Consider the following 20568-nt stretch of genomic DNA (forward strand, 5'->3'; position numbering starts at 1 on the left):
AGGGTATCACATAGTTGTCATATTCCTACTTTTAAGTTACCTTTTTTATTAAAAAAGTACTCTAAGCTTTTTATTGACATTTGCCTGTATCCAATTGAACAAAAAGTGTGCCATGAAAAATTCACACCTCCCACAATAGTTAATTCCCAACGCCATGGTAAAGTACCTGCAGTGGGTATTACTACTTAGAAGCAATTTGAACACTTTACTTCATATCATGAAATAGTTATTGAAATGTAGATGTACATTTCCAATATACATGACTTAGGTATTTAAAATGTAGATGACATTTTAAACGAAATTCCCATTTTATTGTTTAACAAGCAGTAAATATGATGCATTCGTAAAGCGGTTTTATAAAGAAAAAAACAAATAGTTAGCACTTCAATTAATCATGCCCGTTTTCTACACTAAATCACGTGCACTTATTACAGACGGCGAGGCGACAATTTGTCTGGCAAAATGCCCCATTCACAATTTTCCCCCTGAGATGTATTATTGTTGTTGTCACCACTCAGTACTAAATTGCCATAATTGATTAATGTGAAATATTAATTGTTTTTTTTTTTTTTTTTTTCAATTTGATTTCTTTATTTTATCAAGTCGATAGTTATCTGTCCGTCTCTGCCAATTAGTATGGAATATTTGAAAATCCACTAAAATGAATCAAAATCAAGTTTAGACAAACTACAAAAAAACGACGCTCAATGTTTGCATTTGAAGTTAAATGCTTGCTCACATAAAAAAACACAGTACAACAAGAGTCAAATAAATTAATTTTTATAAAAATTTCCTCTATTTGTTGTACTACTGATTAACACATCAGCAACAGATGGAGCCGAATGAATGGGCGGGCGAGTGATAAATGGCTAACGCCATTCCTACTGCATGCCGGTGCTTAACAACCATATACATACATACGTATGTATTTATGTATGTGTGTATGTATATATGTTAGATCATATCTCTTCAGATTGGGAACATGATTTTGCGGACTTATAATGCGGAACCGTGTTTGTTGACACAATGAGTAATCAGAAATAAAAAGGTGATATTTTGTTAACAATTGTGCCAAAATTTCATGACGTCAAAGACGAAATGGTGAATTTTGTTTGGGTTCGGTGATAATCGCCGTATAGCAGTGTGATAAGTATGGTTAAATGCTGGGGAATACCTAATATAAACCCAATGGAACCAATTGTTATCTTTTAATTAGGACTTTGTTAAATTTAGGAGTTTTGGGATTTGGGACATGTTGGTAGTAGTTGAGGGACACTTTCCTTAACTGAAAACACATTAAATTAAAATTCGCATCAGATGTCTTTAGTAACCTCGCTTTCTAAATAATTGAAGTTATTATTTCAGATATTATAAAATACAGACCAAAATAAAGCCAATAAAATTCGTATCCCATCCATTGAAATCTTGCCAAATAAGGATAACCGACACTCAAAATTTTGGAATTTTGGAATTGACGCTATACAAAGTATAAATATTTTCTAAGAGGAACTAAGCAACCCTATCCAGAAAGCAAAACGGTCCGATTTTATGATATCCAACGCCACTATAATTATATAGTCGAACCCTCATATTGGCAACCTAAGCATTAATTGCATATTACGGCTTTAGAGCTCTTAAAATTTTAAATTAATTGGAACATACTTATGAAAGCTAAACTTAAACTTGACTGAGGTAAATGGATGCTATGTGTGACTCCTCGTAACAAATATCATTGCTATAGAGTGCATGCTTGACTTTAAAAAATCGGATGAAAAAACTTAATCATTTTTATCAAATTAATGGAAAATTTTAAGGGGAGATATATGTCTAAATCTGAGCCGATCTCGATAAAACTTAGCAATGGTGTTTCTTGGATGTCTCAGATATCTTGTACAGAAAATTATTGTTATAAAATCGGATCTTAACTTAAGCTTAATTTGGTAGTGTCAGCCAAAATTCATAATATTTGGTGAACAATGTACTTGAAATCGGATGTGGTTTATATGGGAGCTATATCCAATCTGAACCATTTTCATTCAAATTTGTCAAGGATATTTCTCCGTTGTATCTGGTATCACGTAACGAACATGAATGTTATTGATCGCACATTACGGCTTTTGAAGGACTAAAATATCAAATCCGATGGAACATATATGTGGGATACTTACTTATAGACTAAATTCGGTTGTAAGTACTAAAACTTATCTAATTTGCGCATATTTCGCATTTTTGGGGAACAACACACCGGAAATATATGGAAGCTATATTTAAATCTGGTCCAATTAACACCAATTTCAATAGCTTCGACCTTATGCCTTTGATAATTGAACGATGCAAAATTTTATCGCAATTGAATGCAACCTGTACTATGCTAAGGATCTATGGGTATATCTTGTTTTCTTTTGCGTTTTATAAACAAATGTACAAAGACATACATTTACCCGAAAATCGAATTACCTAAAATCAAAAACTACACATCTATACAAAGAAGACCTTCTGGAGATTGGTTGTACAAAAACGATTTTTGGATATCTTTTATATATGGATGATTCTCTAGAGGGCATCAATATATACCTTCTAGATTTTTGCTATACCTAGATAACCATGTACTTTTTTGATAGACAATTTAGGTCTTTAACAACTGGACCCCCCGAGATGTTTCCGAAAGGACTTCCTTTTTATCCCCTTCGCCATAGTATGAAGGGTATGCCAAGTTTGTCATTCCGTTTGTAACACCCCGAAATATCCATTTTAGACCCAACAGAGTATATATCCTTGATCAGCACACAATTCTATGTCGATTTAACGATGGCCGTCCGTCTGTCTGTCCATCTTTCCGTATGTCCGTCTGTTGAAACCACTCAATCTTCCGAATGGGTTGAAGTAGGTTGATAAAATTTTACTCAAATGTGTGTTTCATGTCCACGTCTTTGTATTTCTCCAATATTTGCAGTTCATATTATTGACCGGAATTTTTTCAGTCTATGATAGAAAAGGTTTTCGTATAGACCCCGAAATTAGGAGAACTCCTTATATTCGGTATTTTTAAGTGTTTAACAGAATTGTTAACGAATTCTATTTTTTATTTATTATTATTTTTTAGAAAATTCGATCCAAATGGTGGAGGACATTCAAAGTTCGGCCCGGTCGAACTTATTGCTTTTTAACTTGTTTTTTTTTTTTGGTTAGGCTCACGTAGCTGTTCCTTTGGATTTTCGTAATTTTGATGGACTTAATGTTAATTTTCGACGAAGTCTTTTGTAATTCATTATTATTTCGTCTTGACAATGGACAGTCCTCAAAAAAAAAAAAAAAAAAGTTGCTGCACTTTGTGGTTCTTTTAAAGATTTTGTCCTCAATTTCCAACTAAATCAACTGTAAATTGACATTTCGGGTTCTTTGTGGATAGATTACTCAAAAAACAAAAATATCGGACGTATCGGGCAATATTTAAATACACATTTTGCTAGAGATCCTAAATTTAACGTTGCCTTCTGATTTAATATATTTCATACCATATTTGCTGTAACTAAATACGTTTTGGACAAGGACTTATAACGGTATCCTATGATATTCAGTATTTGAAGGGGTTTTGTTCAAATTACCAACCCAAATCTTTTGCTGTCATATTTTATCTCTTGGGCCCCCGAAATGCTTTCAAAACATCAATGATTCCTACTGCAAATTGAAATAGCTTATCTTCATTTTTATACTCTTCACCACAAGGTGGTGAGGGTATTATGTATTTGTGCATTTGTTTGTAACAGGTAAAAGGAAACGAGATAGACCCATAGTTCCTTTTGATGATCTGCATAGAATCACATTCTGAGTCGATTTGTGCATGTCCGTCCGTCGGTCCGTCTGTCCATGTATTTTTGTGAACGAAGTACAGTTCGCATTTATTACCCGATCCAAATGAAATTTTGCACAAATCATTTGTTTGGCCCAAGGACAAACCCTACTGAAATTGGAGATAATCGGTCAAAATTTAGATATAGCTCCCATATATATCTTCGTCCGGTTTGCCTTTGATAGTGCACCAAACGTGCCTGTAACAATAATATTTGGGGAGATATATCAAATACAGCTCAGAAATACCATCACTAAATTTTATCGAGATCGGTTCGGATTTGGATATATCTCCCATATATAACTTCGTTCGATTTACCTTTTATTGTGCCCCAAACGTCTAATATTTGCCCAAATGGAATGAAGACTTGGCACTTACGACCGAATTGAGTCTAGAAGTTAGTATGTCAAATTTGGTGAAGATCGGTTCAGATATAGATATAGCTCCCATATATATATATATATATATATATATATATATATATATATATATATATATATATCTATATCTATAAAAGAGGAAAATGTTTGTACGTTTGTTTGTTTGTTTGTTTGTTTGTTTGTTTGTAATTTATGGACTCGAAAACTGCTGAATAGATTTTTCTGAAAATTTCCATATATACTGCAACATCGCCTGAAAGTAACATAGGCTATATACATTTTTGAATTTCCACTTGGAACTGGAGATATAGCATCAGAATCGGAGGTACCTCCCAAAAATTTAGATTTTATATGCACATATCTATTGATCGGTTAAAGATACAGTCTCCAAATTTGGAATGTGTAACGGAATTTGGAACAAAAATAAGTTTGCTAAATTATATTGTAATCGGTTCAGATTTGGATATAGCTCCCATATATATTTTCGACCGATTTCGTTCATTTGATGCCTCAAACACAATATGAATGTTCGATTCCAATGAAATTTGGAATATGTGACGGGATTTGATCCGAAAATAAATTTGTCAAATTATATTGAAATCGGTTCAGATTTGGATATAGCTCCCATATATATTTTCGGCCGATTTCAAGCATTTGATGCACCAAACACGCTATGTATCCCCAATTTCAATGAAATTTGAAACGTGTGATAGATTTTATCTAAAAAAATTTATTTCCCAAATTATATTGAAATCGGTTCAGATTTGGATATAGCTCCCATATACATTTTCGGCCGATTTCATGTATTTGGTGGACCAAACAAGATATGTATGTCCAAATTTAATGAAATTTAAAATAAGTAACGGAATCGGGAGCAAAAATTAATTTTTCAAATTATATTGAAATCGGTTCAGATTTGGATATAGCTCCCATATATATTTTCGACCGATTTCATGTATTTGATACACCAAACACGCTATGTATCTCTAATTTCAATGAAATTTGAAATGTGTAGCGGAAATTAAAACAAATATACATTTGTCAAATTATATTAAAATCGGTTCAGATTTGGATGTAGCTCTCATATATATTTTCGACCGATTTCATGTATTTTATGCACCATACACGATATGTATGTTCGATTTCCAAGAATTTTGGAATATGTAACGGGATTTTGATTAGAAAATAAATTAGTCAAATTATATTAAAATCGGTTCAGATTTGGATATAGCTCCCATATATATTATCCGCCGATTTCACATATTTGATGCACATTTGACAAATTATATTCAAATACGCTCAGATGTGATTATAGCTCCATATATATACTCAGCCGATTTCACATATTTGATGCACCCAAAGCGAGAGAGACAAAATCTGGCACCAGCAAAAATTGCACAATTATATTGAAATCAGTTGAGGTTTGAATATAGCTAACATATATATTTCGGCCGATTTCATACATATTATGCACCAAACACGATATATATGACCGATTCCAATGAAATTCAGAATGTGTGGCGGAATTTTGTTATAATAATAAATGTGATATATTAATTGGAAATTAGTTAAGATTTGGATATAGCTCCCATATATATATTCTCGGCCGATTTCACATATTTGACGCACCAATTTCAATTAAATATGAAAGGTGTGGCGGAGTTTGGTGTAAAAGTAATTTTTTTTAAATTATATTTAAATCGGATCAGATTGGGATATGATTTTAATAAGAACCATTGACCCACAACGCCTTAGGCTAACACTAAAAAACAACACAACAATTTATTTGAAATACGCTTATTACGGCGAAGTATGTTGCTATCTCGAATTCACTACTTGCAATAGAAATGCCACTCTACTTAAAAAAATTGCAGTTTCCTGCACGCTTGGTATTTGCTATGAAATAAATAAATCCAAAGGACAAACCCTTCGTGTATGCATGTCATGTTACTGCTTTTGTAATGATTTTGTTTATTAACGCATTAAATTAGTGCAATATTTTTTTTAATTTTTAAATTTGTTTTTCTTTATCCAACATATATTCGTAAATAAAATTTTGAATGCATATAAAATCAAAAGGGGTAGCGAAGCGCACCGGGTTCAGCTAGTATATATATATTCATCCAATTTGTTATATTTGTTACCCACAGCCGTAATATGCACTCCGTAACAACGATATTCAGGGAAATATATCAAATACAGCTCAAAAATATCTTTGCCAAATTTTATCAAGCTCGGTTCTGATTTGGATATAGCTCCCATAAATATATATCAAATGTCAATGTATCAATTTAAAAGATGCAAATGCTTCGGCATATTTAGTCTTTTGAACTTTAAATTATAATTATAATCATAGCGTGTATGATTGAATTCTCCCATAAAAACTTTTAATTGTTATGTGGAGCTCTACTAAATTAGCAAAGTGTTGTAGGCCATCATAAAGTTGGCCCCGCCCGACTTTACTGGTTTATATTTGATTTGAAAATATCAACGGAGATAATCCACTTATTCAAAAATGTGGATTTTTCAAAAACTCGCACCAAACCACTTCAAATCTATGCTGAATGCAGTCATCATTAACCAAACACATTAGACCACTCTCCTATGCACAAAAAATAAACAATGACACAGAGTATTCCCAATGGCAATTGTTGGAAAACCCTAAACAGGGGACTCCTTCAGCTTGGAAATTAGAGGTGACACAAATTTCGCAGGTAAATCTGGCGCTTTCATTTCCTAATTGAACTTGTTCACGGCAACTCATTAAAAACAAACATATGTATGTACACGCACTTACTTGATGTCAATTGTCTTGATCCATATTGGGTGAAAGAGAAGAAACACGTTGAAGCGTCTTTCATGGGCAGCCATGACGAGGGGGAAAAGATCGTCGTCTTGTTGAATGTTTAGATTTTGTCGTTCGAGCAAATTCCAATTAACGGCGTGCTTCATTCGAGGCTTTGTTAGAATTTTGTTATTTCTCCGTCCACACGTTTATGTCAGAACATACGATTTGTCAACAAAACATTTACAAATTGTTCTTTTGCTTGAAGAACTTCGCCAGGTTTGATACAGGTATGATTTTGAGAAAAACCAAAAAACTCAATTCGAATCCGCATAGAAGAACAATGTATTGCACAATGAATTTTTTTTCGATTAATATTTTTATCTCGTTTTCAATTGGTGTATAAATAGAATAATTCTTAACACAATTTTCAAAATTGTAATAAATTGTTTGTAAAAATAGTCAACAAAAATAAACAAACAAAAAATTATGAAAACATAACAAACTCAACAAAAACAATCGACTAGAAGTCAATTGTCAAGAGAGTCGGAAAAAACATAACATAATGCGAATGACGTCGCAAAAAGAATGTCAATTAAATCTAGTTTCATTATTTCTATTTACGTACGTTATGCGAAAAGGGGGAGGAGGTGTAAAATAACACATGGAGGTGATAACAATAACACTTATGCTCAAATATGAGTTGAACTTACCTTAATGTTGGCTGTGCAAATTGAAACAGCTGAAACAGATGAGAAAAAGAAAAACAAATTTGATTATTGTTGAAGAATAAATATAAATTAAATTAAGACATCTTGAAGTTTTAAGGCTCAATTATGAATACGTTGTTAAATGAGGAACTATAATTGTTGATTTTTTGAGAATTAATATATAAATATTTGAGTTTGAGAATATATTTTTAAGGATCATCAGGCGTATAATAATAATAGTGCATTTCTATGGAATATGTACGAAAGTAAAGTTCGTTCGATTTTAATTTTTTTTTAAGTATTACTAAGAAATATTTTTTCAACGAAGGACTGAGCTGTAATCGTGATATTTTTAAAAATTATTTTTCATAATCGTAGATTTTTAAAAAAAATATTTATGATGAGCTGAAATAGTGGATTTTTAAAGAATATGTTTTAAGGATATTCAAAATTATAACTGCGGATATTTATGCGTTCCATATTCCATCTGAGCCATAATCGTGAAGTTCACAGGATATGGTTTCCAAAAGCCATTTGAGTTATAATCGTGGATTTTTTAAGAATATTTTTAAGGATAATCAAAATTATAACTGCGGATATTTATGCGTTCCATATTCCATTTGAGCTATTATCGTGAAGTTCACAGAATATAATTTCAAAAGCCATCTGAGTTATAATTGTGGATTTTTGTAGAATATTTTTTAAAATATCGTCTGAGCTATTATCGCGGATTTTACATAATATTAGTTTATTTTAATACCAACGGAGCTGAAATCGCGGAACGGTAGGGTTATCAGAATTCTATATTAAACTTTAAAGGGAATATTTTCAAAAACAATATGAACGGAACAAGGACTAACTGCGTTTTAATCGTAGACTCTATTAAATTTTTACTTAAGGATCATCTGAAGGGATATTTTTTAAGGATAATCGTGAATTTTCATACCCTCAGCCTCATAGGGTTAGATGGGGTATATATCATTTGATACGTACAAAACGTGCCTCATCGAAAAATCGATTTTAAAATTGTTTAGACCTAGGGTCTCTTTGAACAAAATCCGTTTCAGGTCATTTGAAGTCGATCGATTTGATCCAAACTTAGTACACCATAATATTATTATCAAACATAGATCAATTTCGGAGATGGGCAATATCGGTCACTCCTTCTGCTCAAATATTCAAAGGTCAAAATTTTCCAAACAAATATTTTGCGGCACAGAAAGAGAAAGGATAATCCGATTTTACTGCAACTTCGCAAATCCAAATATTTGCATCAATGCTAGGTCAAGTGTGATGTAAGAGTCCGATTGTCTTCAAATTTCACACATGACATTTTTTTTATCAACCAATGGTCTGGGATATATCGGTCTCACCCCACAAAAGGGTCAAAATTTTGAATATAAAGCTCATAAAACACGAAATGTACATCCGATTCGATTCAGACCTGGCACATCAAAAACATTTTTTGAATAATCAAAACGATCATAAAATTTCCAAATAAGCATCCGGTTCGCTTCAAATTTTGCACATGCCATTTTTTACTAACACAGGATCTGTAGTGAAAATGGGATATATCGACGGACTCGTTTAGGTACCTCCCCACACAGGGTTCACAATTTTGAAAAAGAAAACGCTCATAATATACAGGGTAGGATGAAAAAACTGCAACCAACTTAAGACTGCAATCATTTCTAAGGAAGTGGACGGTAGAAAACAGCAAACATCAGCAGAAACGTAAAGATGCGACTTGATGCGCGTCGCAGTGGCCGAAAAATGGCTCGTGAGCTGAACATATCGCAATATTCCATTCGGCAAATATTAAAAAATGAACTCGGGGTAAAGCCATTGAAATTCCAAAAAGTGCAAGAACTTACACCACAACTGAAAGACAATAGACTCAAAAAAGCTAAAGAGTTGCTTCGCCTGACCGAAAGTGGAGAACTGCCGAATTTCGTTTTCTCCGTTGTCCAGCAGTTTGGAAACAAACGAAAAGATCATGTTTACTTGCCAAAGAGGTTAGCTGAAAATGTGCACCTTCGATTGGCCACCAGAACTCAAGCGCCGGCCATGGTGATGGCCGCTCGTATTAATCGACCATGGCATCAGAATAAATACCGAATATTATCGCGAAAATATTCTGGAGGGTGTGTTAAAGCCTTGGGCACTCAAATATTTTGCCTGCACACCTTGGACATTCCATCAGGACTCGCACCATCGCACTCAACACGCGCCACCCAAGAATGGTTACAAAATGAGGTTCCTCGCATCATTTCCAGCGCACAATGGCCACCAAAATCTCCGGATATCAATCCGTTGGACTATTGTGTCTGGAGTATTTTGGAAAGCAAGGTTGACACATAAAAATATACCAAAGTGTCGATCATCTCAAGCAAGCACTTCGCCGGGAATGGGCCAAAATACCGCAGAGCAATATTCGGGCAGCGTGTGACGGTTTCATTGGCCGTTCGAAGATCATAATTCATGCCAAAGGTGACTAATTCGAACAAATCTAAACTTATTCTAAAATTTGATGCTATTTCCGACATTTTTTGCTTTAATTCAATAAAATTAAAAAAAATTAAAAATTAAAAATTATGGCGTTTGACTTTATTGCAATTTTTTTATCTCACCCTGTATTATTTGATGGCTGAGGGTATAAAAATGTATTTTTCAACTTCATGTATTTCGAGAATTTTTAAAAACTATAATTTAACGACCATAAATAAATGGGTCCTGTCGGTCCAAGCATTCGTATGTAACGTATTTGCCGATATGCGGTAGTATGATGATTTAGAGGCATTATCCACCTGATTTGTTTCAAATTTTGTATTTGAAGATCTTAATGGGTACTACACATCCATGTCTTCGTATAGCTCCCATATTATGATACCTCCCAGTATTGGGATATTCGGCGACATTATTCACCTGAAGTGTTACACACTTCGTATTTGTATTTCAACGTCGGTACTAAAGCCAATGACAAAAAATTGCTTATGCAGGTCCTCGTCTTTATAGAGTCCCAATATTACGGCTGTCATTTAGCCGTTATTTTTTGACGATTTTTTTTTTTTTTTGGAAAATTTTCAAGTTCCTTCAAAGTGGTGGAGGATAATAAAAATTCGACCCGGCCTACGTCTACGAATTCCTATATATGTCCATCCATAGTAGTAAATTGTGTTGAAACTTATTCAATCAATCCATTATTTGGTGGTGAGGTTTTATGGCAGTTAATTGCAAGTGTAATTAAATAGACGAACTATTTCGACTCATCTGTTCAAACCCAACGATGTTGTTTTCCCGTCAACAGTTGGACATTAGATTTTTCTTTAATATCTTAAAAATTTTCGTCTAAGTTGATTTTCCCTTAAATATCTAGCTTTTCAAAAATGTATTTTAAACCTTCAATACTCATATTAATCACCGCAAAACAATTTAAAAATAACGCAAAATATCCGATTATCGGCGCCAGCTTGACAAATCATTCAATGAACATCCCCAACAAAATTAAGAGTTGCTAAGCCATCTCTGAACACAAAATTATTCATTACCGCCTTTTACCGCCTTTGTCAATATATCATTTTGGTTAATTTGCATAATTAGCCGAATTTGTTTGGATTTTTTTCAGGTGATATGAAATTTGGCATGACTTGTGGTTAAATTCAATTGCAAGCGCGACGTGGTGAACCTGCCGTCAGACTCAATGATTGGTCTCCTTGGGATCAGGAACAGCCATGATACATTTCACTGGAATGTAGAGGCAATGTAGTCCATTTCCCCATTCAAAAAGACAACAGCGAAACAACAACAATGGAAAAAGCTCTTCATTCATAAGGTCGTCTTTCGAAAATCTCGTAGTATTTATTGTAAGCAATGCCAATTACTCATACCCAAGAGTATTTGCTGGTTTTGTGAAATTTCATACAAAAACGCCGCCGCTGCCACTGCCGAAAAAAACAATAACAATGAAACAACAAACCAAGTTGGACGCCAACAAAAGTAACATCGGCAGTAGCAGCAGCTTCAGACAATAACAAGAAACAGCATCAAACAACGGCAAAATTCATTCAAAACGAAAAAATTCCCACAGCCAAAGAGTGTCGATTGGAGTGTGACGTGTAAATGAGCGAGAGAGACACTGGTGATTCAACAGGTTCTCCCCACCATGTGGGGGGCTTGCATCCGATGCTCTTGATACAATCAAACATACCTATCGACTACATCACAGCGTGGACTTTGTTCTTTTTGTTTGCTCAGAGCATGGTTCCGTTTAAAAGTGAAATGACGTCACAAGGTCGGTCTTTGGTGTTTATTGTGTGAATGCCATTGGCTGGGTTTTATTTGAATGATGATGATAAACTTGCAAAAATTTCGAAATGCAGTGCATTGAGTTTGAAAACTGGGTTAGAGCCGGGTTGGGGCCCTGTTATACATCCAAAGGAAATAACCCAGTAAACTGTTGGGAGCTGCAGAATCAGTAGGTTGGAAATAACGGGTATTCCTAAAAATTAACAGAGCAAAATAACTTTCCTATTTATCAAGAAATGAGTAACTTTGCACAGGGCATGTGCGTTCGACTCCAACCCTGAAGGTTGTGAGTTCGTGACTCGGCGTTGACAAACAGATTAACGCGGATGACGTGTTGATGTTACTGCGTGTAACACCTCTTCATGTTTGTGACCATAACACATATTGTAGTGTGTTTGATTTAAAATCAAAAATCATCAAATCAGAGAAGTCAAATGCCATATTTTTTATTTTTTTTAAATGTTATTAAATGAAAGCAAAAAATTTCAGAAATAGCATCAAATTTTGGAATAAGTCACCTTTGGCACGAATTATAGCCTTCAAAGGGCCAATGAAACCGTCACAGATATGGAAAAAGTTCCCGTATATATCTTTATCATATATCAGCTTTATTGTGTACTAAATGACTAATATTAGTTCATTTGGGAACTTAATTTTGGCAATTCAGACTGAGTTCCTCCTAGAAACAAATACTTCAATTTTTTTGTGAAAATCGGTTCAAATATAGCGCTCCCATATATATGGTTCATCAGATTTGGGGTTTAAGTCCATCACATGCGTAATATGCACTCCACAGTAATGATGTTTGGTACCAGATATCAGATACTATTCAGAAGTAAGTGCCTAAAATGTTGTCGGTTCGGATTTGGATATAGCTCCCATATATATCTTTATCCGATTTCGGGTTTATTGTGCACCCAATGGCTAATATCAGCCCAAATGAACTGAATTTTGGCACTTCCGACGGAATTCAGCACCTATACTGCAATGTTATTTGGTACTAGAGGTACAGAAGCCTCCGTCAAATTTTTAGAAAATCAATTCAGAGTTGGATATAGTTCCCGATTTGTGACTACTATAAATATACGTCTACTTAAAAAATATACGCCTTTGAAAATCCCTTAAAAACCCACACCTAGAGACCTGATGATAATGTTTTAAAAATTCTTTAAAAATATACGCCTCTGAAAAACCTACGCCTAGAGACCTGATGATGAATTTTTTAAAAATTCTTTAAAAATATACGCCTTTGAAAAACCCTTAAAAACCCACGCCTAGAGACCTGATGATGTTATTTGAAAACTCTTTAAACATTCTCTCCTAGAGACCCATCATCAGGTCTCTTTGTTTGAAAAATTCTTTAAAAATCCACGCCTTTCAAAAATCCTTCAAAAAACCACGCCTAGACCCCTGATGATGATGTTTGAAAAATTCTTTAAAAATTCACGCCTTTGAAAAATCCATTAAAATTCACACCCATGAAAAATTCTTTAAAAATCCACGCCTAGAAACCTGATGATGATGTTTGAAAAATCCTTAAAGATCCACGCCTAGAAACCTGATGATGATGTTTGAAAATTTCTTTGAAAATCCACGCCTTTAAAAATCCTTAAAAATTCACGCCTTTGAAAAATCATTAAAAGTTCACGCCTAGAGACCTGATGATGATGTTTGAGGCCATTCGCGCATTGAAATTAGGTTCATAGTTGGTATGATCTACTTCCTACAAATACCCAATATAAACTTTTTTGTTACGGCAGCATTACTAAATTTGCATAATGGTGTAGGGTATTATATAGTCGGCCGCACCCCACTTTTGACTATTACTCACTGTTTTTTTTTTTTTTTTTGCATTAAATTTGGTAGTGAAATTTAGTAACACCAACATTGCAATATAACAAAGGGGATTTTTTTTTTCAAATTCAGTTATTATTTCATTTCTATTTATTTGGTTGCATTCTTTGTTTTGTGTTGTAACACATATAAACCATATTGTAAAGCATACTTTAAGGCTTATTGTACATTAGCCAAGACACATACCGTTTATTTTAAAGGAAAGCTCTGAGCCGAATGCATAAAGATGGCAGTATTGGAAATATGAATTTGTCAAGAGATGGGACCAGCATCTCGTATTTGAAAGAAACGTATGTCGAGCCTCTTTTGGAGGGTATAACACACAAGATCACTCTCTAGTAAAAATTACCATCTTCCTCCACTCATGGATTAACGTTGTATCATTCAGACAGAGCACCAAAGTTTATGACATATATGGATCGACCAAATACATCCTGAAATATAGTGCAGGAGCATTTATGTAAAAAAAGTGTACAAAATACTTTGTACACACTCTTGGCTGCGGTTGAGGCGCTGGGAAATTCTAACAATTAAAACTGAAGATTCCAAATTATCAGTTTCCCAGCTGCGACAATATATTACATGTGTAGAATTCAGTGATCTTGTGCGCTGTCGCATATGATAATGTGTAAAATAATACAGGACATGACTCACACACAGATGCGCCAGTAGGTAGCCAAGACCACTTGAATGAAGGGACAAAAAAGATAAGAACAATTTTGTGGCTGCGACTAGGTTAAGTTAGATTAGTTTCAGTAGTACGTAAAAAACATATTTTAAAAATAAAATCAGAATTGGAACATCATCCGAATCGTCAGGTTCTGTCTTTCCTTTCTCGCTTTTTCAAAAAGAAAATAAAAACATTTCAGCTTAAGGTCTCTCAGGTGGAAAAAGCTATTAAATAATATTGAATTATCTTTTCTGCGTTAAGAAGAATTTGTTTGGATAAAATGTATAAATAGTTGTATTATTGTAATTCATACAATGTATGTGAATATGCGTGTATGTAAATAAACACAATATGATTCAAATACTCATCAATGGCGGAAAATAAATTATCGATTCTTCGAATTTCATAATTTGTCTGTGATGAAAAAAAAAAAAAAATGCAGTGAGAGAGAGTCGAGGGGGTTGCATGATCCATTGTTTCACATCAGCGATTATGTGTTCATTTCTTAAAATTTGGATGTAAGGCCAGGAAAATATGGTTATAGTATGCTGGTGGTTTTGTGCTCTTTTTGAATTCCGCGAAATATTTCATCAATCAAATAGAACTATTGAAAGCATTAAAATGTTTTTGTTCAGAAGCGTAAATGGCCTTAAGTGCGGCTGGACATAATTTTCATGTGAAAACAAAAATTATTGTGAGATCAGAGTTTGGGTCATATTTTAAAAACTGTAAAAATGCCAAATTGTGGTTAGTTCAGTTGAAAAAATTGGAATATGACCTTCTATTCCAAATATCAGCTTGCATTGAAAAAAAAAATAACAAATGCGAACTTTACGACACTTCATTTTAATATCCCCCATTCTATGGAGGGTATATTAACTTTGTAACTTCTTGAAATATTCATGATAGACCCTACAAGGTATATATTTTCTGCATCAGCGTAAAATTTGATTTAGCGATGTTCCTCTGTCTGTCGGTTGTAATCACGCAATATTTTGAACGAATTGAGGTGGAAAGGTAAAATTTTGCTCACATACAAGGTCGAATTGGTCGCCTATGGCATCGCATTTCGTCATACCTGCACGAATCTTGCTTTGCTGAATTTTGGCACATTCTCCGCGAAGCGCTTGCTTGAAGTGATCGACACTTTGGTATTTTTTTAGTGCCAACCTTGCTTTTCAAAATACTCCAGACACAATATTCCAACGGATTGGTATCTGAAGATTTTTGTGGCCATTGTGCGCTGGAAATGAAGCGAGGTACCTCATTTTGTAAACATTCTTGGGTGGCACGTGCTGAGTGCGATGGTGCTGAGTTCAGATGGAATGTCCCAGGTCTGCGGCCAAAATGTTTGCGTGGCCCCAATGCGAGTGGCATAGAAATTATTGGTTGCAGTTTTTTCATATCACCCTGTATGTATTTGGCCATTAGGCAGTTCATAAAAGGTCGATGTCAGTCCACGTTTTCGTATAGCCCCCATTAAACGTTACCTCCCAATATTATGCATTTTCCTGTTACAACAGTCTGTGATAGAAAATTACCTATGCAGGTTCATGTCTTCGTAGATAATATCTTAATTCGCACTACAGCCTATGACAAGAAATTACATATGCGTCTTCGTGTAGCCCCCACGTCTTCGTGTAGCCCCCATATAACGGTAACTCATAATATTCTGTATTTTTATGGTTTTAAACACAATATAAACAGGTATTGTTTCAAACTTCATATTTTAAGATCTTAATGGGTACTACAGACTATGACAAAATATTAATTATTTCATTTAGGCGTTATTTTTCGATGGACTTTTTTTGAAATGTTTTTAAATTCTTTCCAAATGGCGGAGGGTATTACACGTTTGTCCCAGGTTTGATGTTTTTAGAGACATTATTTCACAGATTTTCTTCAAGTTCCTTCCAAATGGTGGAGGGTATGAAAAATTCGGTCCGGCCGGACTTAGCTGCTTTTGTATTTGTGTGTTTTTTTTATAATTTGTGTGAGTTGATCTGGCGATCTTCCGATTGGTAGTTGTATACACCATGTCGTCAGCCACTGTTACGAACCTATGTTCATACGTCGGTAAACTCTTAGTATTTTCTTATTGTTTGTACAAAAATTAGCTCTAGTTTTCTAAACATAGTGTGGCTCGTGGTGGCAATTCTGTAAGTACTTGGATTTTTGTAAAAAAAAAATTCAAAGTGGATTTTATTAAAATAATTTTTCAAGGGCTTTCTATATAAAATATTCTTTCAGGGACATTCCATAAATGTGGATTTTATGCAAAATATTCTTTTAGGGACCTTCTATAAATGTTAATTTTATAAAAATATTTTTCAGGGTACTTCTGTAAACGTGGATTTTACAAAAAATATTTTTTTAACTAATTCTCTAAAAAAATTTTAGAGTACTTCTGTAAACGTGGATTTTATAAAAATATTTTTTCAGAGTACCTCTTTAAACGTGGATTTTATAAAAAATATTTTTTCAGAGTACCTCTTTAAACGTTAATTTTATAAAAAAAAATATTTTTTCAGAGTGCCTCTTTGAACGTGGATTTTATAAAAAAATATTCTTTCAGAGTACCTTTTTAAACGTGGATTTTATAAAAAAAAATATTTTTTCAGAGTACCCTTTAAATGTGGATTTTATAAAAAAAAATATTTTTTCAGAGTACCCTTTAAATGTGGATTTTATAAAAAATATCTTTTTCAGAGTACCTCTTTTAACGTGGATTTTATAAAAAATATATTTTTCAGAGTACCTCTGTAAACGTGGATTTTATAAAAAATATTTTTTTCAGAGTGCCTCTTTTAACGTGGATTTTTTAAAAAATATTTTTTCAGAGTACCTCTTTAAACGTGGATTAAAAAAAATATTTTAGGCTACTTCTGTAAACGTGGATTCTATAAAAAAATATTTTAGGCTACTTCTGTAAACGTGGATTCTATAAAAAAAATATTTTAGGCTACTTCTGTAAACGTGGATTTTATAAAAAAATATTTTAGGCTACTTCTGTAAACGTGGATTTAAAAAAAATATATATTTTTTCAGAGTAACTCTTTAAATGCGTATTTAATAAAAAATATTTTTTCCGATTACCTCTTTAAACCTGGATTTTATAACAAATATTATTTCAGAACCTTTTACATGAAAATATTCTTTTAAGAAATTTCAAAACTTCTTTTTTTAACGTGGACAAAAATATAAGGATCTTCGTTAATTTTATAAAAGTATTCTTTACTGGACCTTCTATAAACACGTTTTTTATAAACATATTTGTTGAAAGATTTTCGACAAATGAAAATTTTATAAGAAAATATTTTTTCAATGGATCTTTTACAGATGTGGATTTTATAGAAATATTTTTTTCGAGGACCCTAAAAAAAGCGGAGGTCCTTTATTTAAGAGAAATTTGTCCTTAATATATAAACATTAATATTTTTGAATTGTTACATCCTGACCACCAATTTGAAATCTGTAGTTGCTTATATATATATTTTATATTTTCACTTACCTCCTGATATGATCCTTACGAAAAATTCTCAAACACAAGACAATTTGTAACTTTAAAAGAAAAGATTCGAAAAGAAACTGAATGAACAACAATGTTTCACCACGAAGTAAACTATTCAAATTGTAAAATGTAACAATAAATCAAAGAAATATTAGACCACCATATTTTTATGGATTGATTTTTTTCCTTGGGCGAATTCAGATCACCGCAGACGGTCAAAGAAATGCAATAAAACACCTGTATTTTTATTTTGTTTATTTTTGCTTCTTTATTTTCGAAAGCAAGAAACTTGTTGTGAGATAACAAACAAGACGCGAGGCGCTATACGAAAAAAATGTGAAGCGTTTGTTTGTTTGCGCGTTAGTGTTGTCATTGTGCTGTTCTCAGCAAAAACGCTGAAAATGTTTGGAATGTATGAATTTGAGAATTTATTTATGCAAGAAGTTATGTGCAGAAATAATAATAAAAAATACAAAAAGGGAATAAATAATAAAAAAGTTCTCTTCTGGTCAACTTTTGGGGATTTTTGATAGTATTCTGCTACTTTAAAAAATATAGTGTATTTTGAAAATAAACCTTGGAAAATAAATAATTTCAAGGATCTTCAATAAAAGTGGATTTTTTATAACTGGTTTCAAATGACCTTCCATGAAAACCATACCAAAAAACTTCCATAAATGTGGACTTAATATAAATTTTTAAATTTTTTTCAAGGAACTTTTATTAACATCGATTTTAGAGAATTTTTATTTTATAGGACCTTCTATAAAAGTTAATTTTAAAGAAAGATTTTTTTTAATATACACTTTATAGAATTTTTTTTTTCAGGCTGGATTTGTTAGGAACATCTTTTTAGGATTTATAACAGTTGTTTTGATAGAAAAAAAAAATTTTAAGGACCTGCTATAAACCTGATGTTTATGAACATATTTTTTCAAAGAACTTCTATAAACGTCGTTTTTTTGAAATCTATATTCACAGATCTTCCATAAACAAGGATTTTATAGAAATATTTTATCAAGGACCTTCCACAAATATGGATTTTATAAAAATATTATTTCAAGTTTCTTCCATGAACGTGGATCTCAAAAATTGTTTTTTTATGTGTCTTTTATAGAATTATATATCTTCATGGATTTTCAGCAAACGTGCATTTTATAAAAATATTTTAAGAGGCGTCGATCTTAAAAAATATTTAAGAAATTTGAGGACCTTTCATCTCTCCAAAACCTTAGGAATTCATTATTAAACTTCAACTAATGAATTACAGAAAATTTCGTTGAAAAATTAAGTCATATTACCAAAATATTCCTTTATAGGAATCCAATCCGATACATCACATTTTATACCCTCAGCCATATGGCTATAGAGGGTATACATCATTTGATACGGCCAAAACGTGCTTCATCGAAATAACGGTTTTAGACCCTACGTCCCTTTGGACCAAATCCTTTTCGATAGTATTCGATTTTGTTCAAACTTGGTACATCCTAATATTATTATCAAATTTAGATCGAGTTCGGAGATGGGCATTATCGGTTCACTCCTTCTGGTACCTCCCATACAAAAGGTCGATTTTTACAAAAAAAATACTGCAAAGAAAGATAAAGCATAATCCTGTATTGCTCTAAGTTTGCAAATCCTTATACTTACATCAGTGCTAGGTCAAGTGAAAAAACTGACAATATCGGTACACTCCATCAAGCTCCTAATCCAAAAAGGGTCAAATTTTGAATAACTATAACTCTTATAAGATGTGACAATCGGACTGTCTTCAAATTAAACACATCGCAATATTTTTATTAACACAAGGTCTGTTTTTTAAAGATGGAAGAGATCGGACCATTCCTTCTGGTACCTCCTCCACAAAGGATCAAAGTTTTGAAAAACCAAAACGTCTATAAAATCAGAAATAAGCATCCGGTTGTCTTCATGCATCACACATCCCATCATTTTCACTAACACAGGATTTGCTGTGAAGATGGAATATACCTTTGCTGTAAAGATTGAAAATACCTGGTACCTCCCCCACAAAGTGTCAAAATTTGGAATATCCATGAAGCTTATAAAACGCGAAATTAACATCCGATTCCACTCAGTCTTGGTACATTTCAACATTTTTTTCAAGACAAGATGTGTTATAAATATAGTAGAGATCGGGTCATTTCTTCTCGTACCTACCGCACTAGGGGTCAACATTTTGAATACCCTTGAAGCTCATAAAACGCAAAAATAATATCCGATTCCCTTTAGACTTGGTACATATCAATATTTCCATCAGCACAAGGTCTGTTATAAAGATGGTAGAGATCGGTCCATTTTTCTGGTAGGTCCCCCACATTCAAGATTTTGAAAAACAAAACGCTCAAAGAAAGCGAAAGAGGCATCAAATTCTCTTTAAATTTCACACATACTAACAAACAATCTGCTGTAATCACCCACAAAGGGGTCAGCGATTCTTTACATCTTGCTATATCTAAATATTTCTCTCAACCATGAAAAT

General features: G+C 33.1%; 1 protein-coding gene across 2 annotated transcripts in view; it reads right to left on the bottom strand.

Moving 5' to 3' along the window:
* Window positions 1-20568, bottom strand: part of LOC101887557 (mastermind-like domain-containing protein 1) — a 285577-nt gene that overhangs the window by 40533 nt on the left and 224476 nt on the right. For both annotated transcript variants that reach the window (XR_009342036.1, XM_059121464.1), the window contains one exon: window positions 7729-7757. The gene's annotated coding sequence lies outside the window, so the exon portion shown is untranslated. The remainder of the gene's footprint in view (window positions 1-7728; window positions 7758-20568) is intronic.

The sequence above is a fragment of the Musca domestica genome, unplaced genomic scaffold, assembly GCF_030504385.1.
Source record: "Musca domestica strain aabys unplaced genomic scaffold, Musca_domestica.polishedcontigs.V.1.1 2, whole genome shotgun sequence".
Classification (NCBI taxonomy): domain Eukaryota; kingdom Metazoa; phylum Arthropoda; class Insecta; order Diptera; family Muscidae; genus Musca; species Musca domestica.